The sequence below is a fragment of the Rutidosis leptorrhynchoides genome, chromosome 7, assembly GCF_046630445.1.
Source record: "Rutidosis leptorrhynchoides isolate AG116_Rl617_1_P2 chromosome 7, CSIRO_AGI_Rlap_v1, whole genome shotgun sequence".
NCBI lineage: Eukaryota > Viridiplantae > Streptophyta > Magnoliopsida > Asterales > Asteraceae > Rutidosis > Rutidosis leptorrhynchoides.
In genome coordinates, this window is record NC_092339.1 from 79,464,034 (window position 1) to 79,472,658 (window position 8,625).

The following is an 8,625-nucleotide window of genomic DNA, read 5'->3' on the forward strand; positions in this document are numbered from 1 at the left end:
TTTAGTTAGTTGCTCATTTTAAAATCTCATCATAAACCCGCACAATCTATTGTATAAATGTTTAAAAAATCAAAAGAAATATATACTTGAACTATAAGTATTATATTAATTTTCATAATTTTTACGGCGATCATGGTTAACGTGCATAAAAGTATAAAAATATTACATAGTATACATTTAAATATAAAGCAACTGTCATTTATATATAATGAAGTCGAGGAGGCATTCTTCCGGTTTGCAGGGAGCTTTTTCTCCCAAGACGGGATATTCTTTTATTATTTTGACCACTACCAAAAAGGAAAACTACTCTCTATTGCCATCTACAAGAACCTATGGCTAGTATTCGGCTTATCACTTGTTTAAACTCACTCTGTAGGTCAGTTTTAAGTATTATATTATCTTCTCACTCCATTTTTATATCTTGCTATTTTTTCAGTACCATTTCAGCCACTAAACTAGTAAGTGAAAATTTAAATTATTTTTAAAAAGAGCTCCATATAGTTTAAGAACGTCATCCTCATTTATGCTATCTCACGACAATGTGGAGGGCGAATACACGAGGGCGCCTCAGGGTAGGGTCACAACCATCAACGCCCTCAAGGGTGTAGGTGAAGGCGGGTGAGGACAGGATCCGTGTGATGATCCGTCCAAATCCCTTTAGACGAATACATCATTCATCAATTTCACAGTGAGGTACTGACCTCTACATGATATGTTTTGTAAACATTGCATTCTTTTGAAAAGACACACCATAAATGAATTTATAATTTCAAGGTTTTTGACGTTTGATGATTTCTACGTATAGACAATCACTGTATATAATAGTTTACAATACTACATCCGTTGATAATGCAGCCAAAATAAGATACATGGTGATTATTTTGTGAATGCAACATTTTCTCGAATAAAGCATGTATGACTCCATGCACATAGCATGTATGGTTTTCCATCGTACATCGGGGGTTTAGTCCTCATGAAGCCCTTAAGACAACGCTCCATTTCACTACTACCCCGAAATTCGGAATACCTCCTATCCATTCTTTCATCCAACGCACTCATTTGCTCCGCAACGGCGGCCGCAACTCTAGTATTAAACTCTTCGTCATTCGTCTCGATCTCGTTTCGCGTCGCCATTCTAAAGAATGCAAAATGATTAGTCCACGAACGTATAACACCATACGCACAACACCGCCCCATCTTGCTCAACATCCGTCGTACATCACTTGTTTGACACGATTTGCACCCGTAATAAGGTTTGCAAGTCCTTATTACTCACACACGCCGTATCGACTCGTTAGTACAACGACCGCTTCGCTCGATGATATAAACCAACACAACGCAAATTCTAAGCGATATAAGCACCCGCAAGAATTATTATCACAACACAATAATATATTAATAATATCCGCATTACTAATATAAACGTTAGTCCACCTACAAACAAGGCACTAACTATAACCTATTCCGACCCGTACTCCTACAAGTCCCGCAACAAATTAAGCACACACAAAAGTCTAAGTCTAGGCACCTACCTCAAGTCACCTAAATCCCTTAGACCATGCTCTGATACCACTTGAAACAACCCAACCCGTATTAAAACCGGCCCATAAAAATTTTTCCTTTTAATACGCGTTAAATAATACTTTAGGTCCCGTTACACATATTCCAAAACGTATTTGTTATCAAAGTAAGTTCATCGAACTTAAAACATACATTAATGATTTAAACTCCTTAATACAATGGTTCATTAATTAAATCGTAAACCGGTTATAATCATTATGACCCGACTAGTTACGTTTACACAAAACCGAGCATGGTGATTTGGGACTATGCTACCCAAATCCTAATCGAGTCCAAAAGCAAGATCTTCTAAAGCAACCTAGCCGAGATCTCTAATTCCCAAGCTTACCCGAGCCGCCAAGCATGCGAACCTATAAAAATATCAACAACGAGAGGGTAAGCTAACGCTTAGTGAGTGAGAATATACTACATACATATATATGCATAAAATGGACATGCCACAAAATAGCAAATACCGCATACCGGAGCATCCAAACATAAAGGCAAGCTAGTCTAAGCATACCGTAAGATCACTAAGCAATGAGCTAAAGATACATCAACAAAATATAAGTTTGCCAACAACGATGTGAACAATGCCAATAAGCTACACCCGGAGGGTTAGCTACAACACGACAATACAACATTATATGTATACAATATATATGTATATATATGTATATATCTCTCGAATAACATAATTCGCTTACGCTTACAACACAATAACCATGGTTAACCAATCGTACAAGGGAACGATACTCGTAAGAGACCGTCGGAGTTCGTAACATCCATTAGCGTTACTTAAACACCGCGTAATCACTAATCCCCCGGGTGATGTCTTAAACACCGCGACTAATTCACCCCCATGACAATGTGGCGTCTTAAACACCGCGACGAATCCACACGTCAATCAAAATAATGAGTGGTGTCTTGAACACCGCGACAATTCCACTCCCATGACAATGTGGTGTCTTAACCACCGCGACAATACCACATGCCAATCAAACAATGAGTAGTGTCTTAAACACCGCGACACTACTACTCGTTACTTAGAATGTGGTGTCTTGAACACCGCGACAATACCACATTCATACTACACAAATACATACATTATATACGTACACGCATAATTATTCCACTCACAATATTAACCCTTCGCCATTGGGGTTATATAATCCACATCACACGCCCATGTGATAGAGTACACGCAAGGTGTGCACCTCGTCAAAGATGGTCAACCAAAACGCACAACCGTGCCAATCGGACCTACACACAAGTCCATCAATCCACCTATATGTGAAGTGAGCTCTATAACCGAGAACCACTTCACCCGACCCGCACCCATCCTACACATACATATGCATATAGGATATTAACACTCACCTTGTCGCCTTGAAGAAATGCTTCCAAGTAATCCGCAACTCTTCAATGGAAAGTACCTAATCCATTATCACAAATTCAACAACACACTTAGATTGGATTTACAAACCAACCCAATTTGACACTTAGTGCAAATTCGACCCAAATGCACTTCCAAGGACAAACCGCGTCCAAACTAACCAATAATGACTAACACAAGTGATAATGGTCCTAATATGCCAATTAAACCCGAATACAAGTGTTAAACACTTATCGTTCTCAAAATCGCCCACAAACCCTAATTTTGACCCATAAGGTCAAAATCTCACCATTTACAAGTTTTGACACCAAAACATGTTTAACTCGGTTTTATACTTCAACTTAATCCATTTTAAGTTTATAAACCTTAATAAATCAACAATCGGGTCATAATCCTCAACAAACCCTAATTTTGACTCTAGTCAAAATTAGTCAACCATGAAAACCCTAAAAGTCTTCAAAACACCAATAATCACTAATGCTAATGATTATACACCATTCTCAAGTCTTAAACATGGTTAAATCATTAACCAACCCAAAACCCGCCTTTAACACTTATATACCCGAATCTTGGTGTTAATCTCCAATTAGCAACTAAATGGGTTTCACCTATGAATCATACAATCAAAAGCCCCAAATTTGAATGATGAACACGAAAATGAATTTCGGAGTTAGAGCTTACCACTAGTATCACCGTGTAGCTAAGAACGAGGAGAACACACTTGTCAACTACGCCAAAGATCAATTCCCGATTCTTCCTTTCCAAAAATCCGTTTGAATCCAATTGGGTGTTTGAGTTTTTGAGAGGAAAATGAAATGAAAAGGGAAAAGAAATTAGGAAATGAAAGGAGTGGATGAGATTTAAGATCTCAATCTGGTTCAAACGTGAAAAGACCAAAATGCCCTTATTATTCTCTTAAAATTACAAAATCCGGAATCAGTTTGCCAGCATGGTCGCGCCGCGACCCTATTCGTCGCGCCGCGACGATTGCCTCGAACTGGTGGCTTTGTTTACAAGCTTTCTGATCCTGATTCTAGTGTAATGCCGCGCCGCGACCTTCTGTGTCGCGCCGCGACCCAAGGCGTGATCTGACATAACCTTTCGCACTCAAAGCTTTAATACTAGAAAATGTCCCGAACCCTTCATACGCCTATCGTACATACCCAATTCACCTATAAATCATGTACGGGGAAAAACGGGGTGTTACAACTCTCCCCCACTTAGACTCGATCACGTCCTCGTGATCCTTGTCATTTAACCAAACGGACCACACTTCACGGTTCTCAAACATAAGTCCAAACCGACTTTCCTAAGCAATTCTTCCCACTGAATTGCCTTTAACAACTAAATCGTCACCCGCGATTTATCAAATCCACAATCCGAGCACTAAAACCATGCTCATTCCCTAACATCGGGAAAACTCAACCAATCTCGTACAGAGATATCAACCCCTTAGCGTACCCTTACCGAGTACAACGCTAAAAGCAACCAAGTCTCAACCTAAGGTCAACAATCCGAAACGATGAAGACCGAACCAACGAATCCTGACGGATAACACCAATCACTAAACATCCCTTGTAGTGCGCAATACGATCAATACGCAACTACCGTAACATCATAATCAAAAGGCTAAAACCGATAGCGCCCAAAACGACTATGAAAACGCCAAATCCAAAGGTGTACAAAATCGACTATCGTCACACCCGTAACAACACGTGAGCGAAACACGGCTATCGCATCACTAATCATACCACATGGTCCTCGCGACCCCACCATCGGCGTATAAAAACACCCGATCGATCACACAACACGGTCCTTACGACCCCACCATTGGTGTATAAAACAACCAACAGATCAACATCACGGTCCTTACGACCCCACCATCGGTGTATAAAACAACCGACAGATCACACAACACGAAGGCTGGCCGAAAACACACGCGCCTTAGTGAATCCGAACTACACGCGATTCACTACCATGATGAAGTCAGCGAACCCGAATATCATGCTTCACCAATCAATAATCCCATGATGAAGTCAGCGGACCCCGAAGGTCATGCTTCACCAATCTCAACACCGGATGAAGTCAGCGGACTCCGAAAGTCATGCTTCACCGATATAACACCTCGCTCATGATGAAATCAGCGGACCCCGAAGGTCATGCTCCACCAATCGCATACTCCCATGATGAAGTCAGCGGACCCTAAAGGTCATGCTTCATCAATCACCAATACCATGATGAAGTCAGCGGACCCGAAAGTCATGCTTCATCAATCAACGCCCTTTTGGCCTCGAACGACGAGTAGCGTAACATCGCGCTCTGCTACGCCATAGTGAATCCTAACGGATACCACTAACCATTCACATACACGAGCAAGAACCACCTATATCAAACATAGGCACAAAACAATTATTCTCTAGAAGAGAATCCGACACACACCTCCCTTAACCGAAGGATTTCACCTTGCTCGCCAAACACGTCCATTATCTCTCAATCGAGATTTACCACATTACCACCCCGGTGATAATTCAAATCCAAAATCATAAGTACAATTTAACCGAAATTGTACTCTACCACAAATCGACCAAACTAGGTCCCAACACAAGTTTCGGATCTACCATAAGCATTATCCGAATTCTCACCCTAAAACTTCCTCGTGCGGGAGTGTAACTCCCCCATTTGGAACTACGTCCCATATCCACAACTCGTACAACCGTACAATGCTACCTAAGGTAGACTTTACAAAGATTGGGCTCACACGACCCGTCACCATATCTTGCTCCAGCCTTGAGCACACAAAGGATTTCAATCAATCCTTAAACACTTCGAGCAAAAAGTGTACCACGATTACACAAACCATACCTTCGCAATCATCCAATTGCTTTAGTTTGTCAAATTCCACCTAGTCACTCATATACCTAAGGATTTCACTTCGGTACCCTAAGTACAATGTAACCGCAACATAATTGGAGTCGAACACCACGCTAGTAGGTATAAAAGAGGCACCTAATGTCGCGTCATAAAGACTCCATTACCAACATACATCGAGATTCAAAACACTCGATCTCAAGGGTTTCAGCCCACCCGTCGAACCTCACGGTTCATCGACCTCAACACAAAAGCGAACACGCGCTTAACAACCGAACACCAACCCATTTCCATGGCTTGGTAGAAACATTTTACAAATATCAAGGAATGCTTGGTTACACCAAGTCTTACGCCCTTCGCCCGTCAATCAAAACGTCGTCATAGGGTACTTCCATTAGGAACGTCACCCATATCAATAACATGCACAACACAATGCATTTAATAAACTCAACTTCAAACGGCACTTAATAAATAATCAAAAGGCATATTTATTAAAACGAAACGTACCCTAACGTCTCCTTGCCACACCCGTCCCCACTAACTTGGGACATTCCGACTTACGATGTCCTTCTTCTTGGCAATTGAAGCACACCATGCCATCACCCTTTGGTACCGAACATTCCCAAGACTTGTGACCCCTCACGCCACAATTGTAACACCTAGACGCACTAGAATCCGTTATACTCGTCCGCGTACCACCCGTGCTCACACTCGGACCCTTAGTCCTCTTACTAGGAGCACCATACGAAACAACCCTTCTCTCACTTGAAGGTTCACCAATCTTTGATCGCGTATACGACTCGAAACCTCTAGCCACGGCGAATAATTCCGCAAACGATTTCGCGTAACCCCGGCTAATCTTATTCTTCAAGTCATCATTCAAGGTTCGATAGAAATCTTGTATCAACAAATTATCATTCCCCAAATACTCCGGGCAAAAATGAGCCTTCGCCATAAAGGTCGTCTTGAGAGTATTCAAATCCATAGAACCCTGTTGCAAATTTCGCAACTCATTACGCATTTCCGATAAATCGGCTGAAGTTCGGAATTCCTCAAAGAATTCCTTCTTAAACCCGTCCTACGATAACGCCATAAACGGTTCACCACCGATAAGATCAATCTTACCATCCAACCAATCCTTTGCCCTATCCCGCAACAAACTAGTAGCGAGTCTTGTCCTCTTCTCAGGAGGGCATTCAATAGTACGAAAACACCCTTCGACATCCGAGATCCAAGTTGTGCTTACCAAAGGATCCGGTTTTCCATCGTACATCGGGGGTTTAGTCCTCATGAAGCCCTTAAGACAACGCTCCATTTCACTACTACCCCGAAATTCGGAATACCTCCTATCCATTCTTTCATCCAACGCACTCATTTGCTCCGCAACGGCGGCCGCAACTCTAGTATTAAACTCTTCGTCATTCGTCTCGATCTCGTTTCGCGTCGCCATTCTAAAGAATGCAAAATGATTAGTCCACGAACGTATAACACCATACGCACAACACCGCCCCATCTTGCTCAACACCCGTCGTACATCACTTGTTTGACACGATTTGCACCCGTAATAAGGTTTGCAAGTCCTTATTACTCACACACGCCGTATCGACTCGTTAGTACAACGACCGCTTCGCTCGATGATATAAACCAACACAACGCAAATTCTACGCGATATAAGCACCCGCAAGAATTATTATCACAACACAATAATATATTAATAATATCCGCATTACTAATATAAACGTTAGTCCACCTACAAACAAGGCACTAACTATAACCTATTCCGACCCGTACTCCTACAAGTCCCGCAACAAATTAAGCACACACAAAAGTCTAAGTCTAGGCACCTACCTCAAGTCACCTAAATCCCTTAGACCATGCTCTGATACCACTTGAAACAACCCAACCCGTATTAAAACCGGCCCATAAAAATTTTTCCTTTTAATACGCGTTAAATAATACTTTAGGTCCCGTTACACATATTCCAAAACGTATTTGTTATCAAAGTAAGTTCATCGAACTTAAAACATACATTAATGATTTAAACTCCTTAATACAATGGTTCATTAATTAAATCGTAAACCGGTTATAATCATTATGACCCGACTAGTTACGTTTACACAAAACCGAGCATGGTGATTTGGGACTATGCTACCCAAATCCTAATCGAGTCCAAAAGCAAGATCTTCTAAAGCAACCTAGCCGAGATCTCTAATTCCCAAGCTTACCCGAGCCGCCAAGCATGCGAACCTATAAAAATATCAACAACGAGAGGGTAAGCTAACGCTTAGTGAGTGAGAATATACTACATACATATATATGCATAAAATGGACACGCCACAAAATAGCAAATACCGCATACCGGAGCATCCAAACATAAAGGCAAGCTAGTCTAAGCATACCGTAAGATCACTAAGCAATGAGCTAAAGATACATCAACAAAATATAAGTTTGCCAACAACGATGTGAACAATGCCAATAAGCTACACCCGGAGGGTTAGCTACAACACGACAATACAACATTATATGTATACAATATATATGTATATATATGTATATATCTCTCGAATAACATAATTTGCTTACGCTTACAACACAATAACCATGGTTAACCAATCGTACAAGGGAACGATACTCGTAAGAGACCGTCGGAGTTCGTAACATCCATTAGCGTTACTTAAACACCGCGTAATCACTAATCCCCCGGGTGATGTCTTAAACACCGCGACTAATTCACCCCCATGACAATGTGGCGTCTTAAACACCGCGACGAATCCACACGTCAATCAAAATAATGAGTGGTG